Here is a 3,819-nt window from a genome sequence, read left to right on the forward strand (position 1 = left end):
GTCATTTAGATTATGTTTCTAAAATGAATCTAACTTCATCAAAATATTAAATATTATATGTTTTTTTAGATTAATATTAAAAAAAGCAATCCATTTATAACATATTTTGATTGACTTTGAGTGTTAGATAACTAATTTTTTATCTTTTTTTAATTTATATTATATGTATTTTTTCATTTTTCGTTGGCATTGTTCTTCTTTTTTAGTATTGATTATGTTTCTTTTAATTTTATTCTTTTTTGTTTTATTTCATGCTGTTAAACAAACTTTTACGAAGGATTTACAAGAAAATAAAGCAAAGCCAAAACGAATGTGGTATTTCATAGTTTAAATAAAATTTTGCAGAAATATATCAGATTTTTTTATATTAGTGATTAACATGTGGTTGTTAAACAAAAATCGACCTTTCTAAATAATGACTAAGAAAATAAACTAAAACCTCAACAATATGCAGAACTATTATATTTTGTAATTTCCAAAAACCCTTATGTGAAAGAACATAACTAATAACGGAATTTTTGGATTGGTTTGGTTTTATTAGTAATCATCAATAATATACGTCAATTCATAAATGTGTAACAGTAAAAACATTAACAGTTAGATGGTGGAAAATATTTTAAAAGTAATTCTTAGTATTCTTTTTCTTTCATAATATTTGTTTAAGCCACAAATTTAATAATTAGTTTGTCTGTAAAACCCCTTCTTAAAGACTATTATGACTAATTTCAGTCAATTCTGTTAAAATTAATTATTGAATATTGATTTTACAATTTACTGTGTACTATGTTTTTTATTAATAAACCCACCATGAAAATAAAGACATTTTGTATCTCTGTTAAACAGTATGTCCTTGGATTGTCTTTACAAGAAGAAGTTCTTTGCATTTTTAATTTCTTGAGATAAATTAATTCTTCATAAAAGATTTTGTCCATTAATCCTATTTCTTCTGATAAAAAAACGAGATTTGGTACGTTAGTATATGACATAAACTAGGACTGATTGACGTATTCAATTGTTTTCGGTCACTTCCTGTTTCACCGGAAATGACTACAACTTTTGATTTTTAAATGGCACCCTCGGTACTTTTTTACTTTATTCGATTGAAAATGACATCCTGAACAGAATGGCATATTATAGTTCAAGTTTTAACATTTTCGCTTCACAAAACATCGCCCTTTAGAACTTTTTCTGTAATGGCAATAAGCGGGAGTAAAAGGTCAACAGCCCGAACAAACACTAGAGGCGCCACTGGTCATCAAATGGTGTAAAAATTGCGAAAATTTAATCATCTAATTTTGACACAAGGGGTCAGGCCAATGAGGTGTCAGGCTTAACTTTTTTAATTTTAATTCAATATTCATTGTTTTCAAACTATATATTAGATTCCTTGTATTTTTGTGAATGTATAAATGTTTTCTTAGTAATAAATATAAGTTGCATAATATTAATTTATAATACATATATATTTAAAATTCAAATATTATGACATAAATGTCAGTTGCCGTCAAAAATGTCATCTTGATAACAAAAGTTAGGGTTTTTTGTCAGAAATCGTTAAAACGTATGTTAAAATATTAAAATTTACAAGTTATAATTAGATATTTCATATTATTTCAAAACAAAACATAATGGTACAGCGTAATGTTGATAAGCAGGTCCAAAACAAAAAGTGCCGTTATATTTTTCAGTTTTCGTTGTCAGCCGCGGAAGTTTCAGTGATTTTAGTGTTGTTTTTTTTTTGAAAATTGTTTTCGGTCACTTCTTGTTTTTACCGGAAAATGACTACAACTTTTTGATTTTTAGCACCTTCTGTTGTTTTTTACTTTATTGATAGAAAATAACACTTGAACAGAATGACATATCATATGTCAACTTTTGACATTTTCGTATATGGTTTATTTGAAATTATAACTTGCGGTTCTGCAACAAAATTTGACTCGAAATACCAAGTGTGTGGTACCAAATTATTCGTAAATAAATGCTTTTTCCAAATATGCTAATGAGCCACCTCGTTCCATTTGAAAAATTGAGATATGATTAAAAATACGATTTGAGCATTTTCTAACTGGCCAGACAGGACACTAAAAAACATTAGATCATCAACCCATTTTTCTAAGGCCTCTTTTGATTAAGATTTACTGTTTTTAACATAACCATGACACTCTAGGATTGAATTTTAAAATTCTATTTTGTGTTAAGCGAGAATGTCAAAAGTTGACATATGATATGTCATTCGATTCAGAATGTCATTTTCTATCTAATAAAGTAAAAAATACTGAGGATGCCATTTAAAATCAAAGTTTTTAGCTTCCAGAAACAGACCAAAAACAACTGAATACATCAATCAATCCTAATTTATGTCATATACTAACATACCAAACCCTTTGCTTTTTTTTTATCTGAAAAAATAAAAAAATTTATGTAGAGGTGAGCCACTCTTTGAGACGCACCCGGTGTACAGGCATTAATTGAATTTTTAGCGTTTTTAGCAAACAAACACGAGAAGCGCTTTATTATTTACTTTATTTCTTAACATGATAGACGAAGTTCTAAAGGGGGATGTTTTGTGATATGCGGTATTTGATATTGTAGCATGCGGTTCTTTGACGACAATTTGACTCGAAATACCAAACATTTGGTATCAAAATATCTGTAATGCCTTTTAATGAGCACGATTAAAAAATACGATTTGGCCCTTTAATCCAAGCAGACAAGACACGAAAAACATTAGACAATCAAATCTATTTTTCCAATTTTTATCAAGGCTTCTTGATTAAATATTAATATTTCCTATTTCACTCTAGATTGAAATTTAAATACGATTTTTAAGCGAAAATGTCAAAGTTGACATTATAATATGACATTCTATTCAGAGTGTCATTTTCTATCAAATAAAGTAAAAAAATAAAGAGAGTAAGTTTCAAAAATCAAGTTGTAGTCACTTCCTGTGAAATAGAAAGTAACTAAAAACAACTGAATATATCAATCAATCCTACTTTATGTCATATACTCGTACTAACTTTGAGAAACACCCGGTATACTGATACACTGAATCTAGTTTTTTTTTTGAAAATATAAAAAAGTTATAGGGGGTCAGACACATTTGAAAAACACCCGGTATAAGTTTTGAAAAATATAAACAGGATGTGCCACCTTAGAGCTTAAATAACTTTTATAAAGAATGATTTCTTTTCTCAAAATAAGGGTTACTAATAAAGAGGGTTTTCCTCTGTCTGTAAAGATTAATCCGGGAACATAACATTACTTTTTCCTGTTCTATTTAAAAAATTGTTATTAATTCAATTATCATTATAATCTGTTTAAAAGATCATTAAAAACTTTTTAGGACAATATGACAAATTTGATCCAAATTAACATAATTATCAAAATAATTATGCCAAAATTATGGCACGTGTATAATGGTAATCTAGATCAAGCTGTTAAACAATAATTAAATCCTGCGTCAATTTTTGCATAAATAATGAGCGATAATTTTTTAAAAACATAACAATACACCATCATTTCAAAAATGTGTTTACAAAAACACAAGATAAAATAGTGTCATAGGTCCATCTCTCAATTTAAAAAACAAAACTTACCTACTTAACTCAGATTATTTACTTGAGAGTAAGTATGTTGTATAATATGACATATATTAGAATTGATTAATGTATTCAATTATTCTCGGTCATTTCCTGTTTCACCGGAAGTAGCTGTAACTTTTGCCTTTTGAACGGTATTCTCGGTATTTTTAGCCGACCATACCAACAGGTATGGTAGGCTATTAAAATCGGAAAAAAAAGTTTTTTTAATTTCACT

This window comes from Sitophilus oryzae, unplaced genomic scaffold, assembly GCF_002938485.1.
Source record: "Sitophilus oryzae breed Bouriz unplaced genomic scaffold, Soryzae_2.0 scaffold_1716_pilon_pilon, whole genome shotgun sequence".
Lineage (NCBI taxonomy): Eukaryota > Metazoa > Arthropoda > Insecta > Coleoptera > Curculionidae > Sitophilus > Sitophilus oryzae.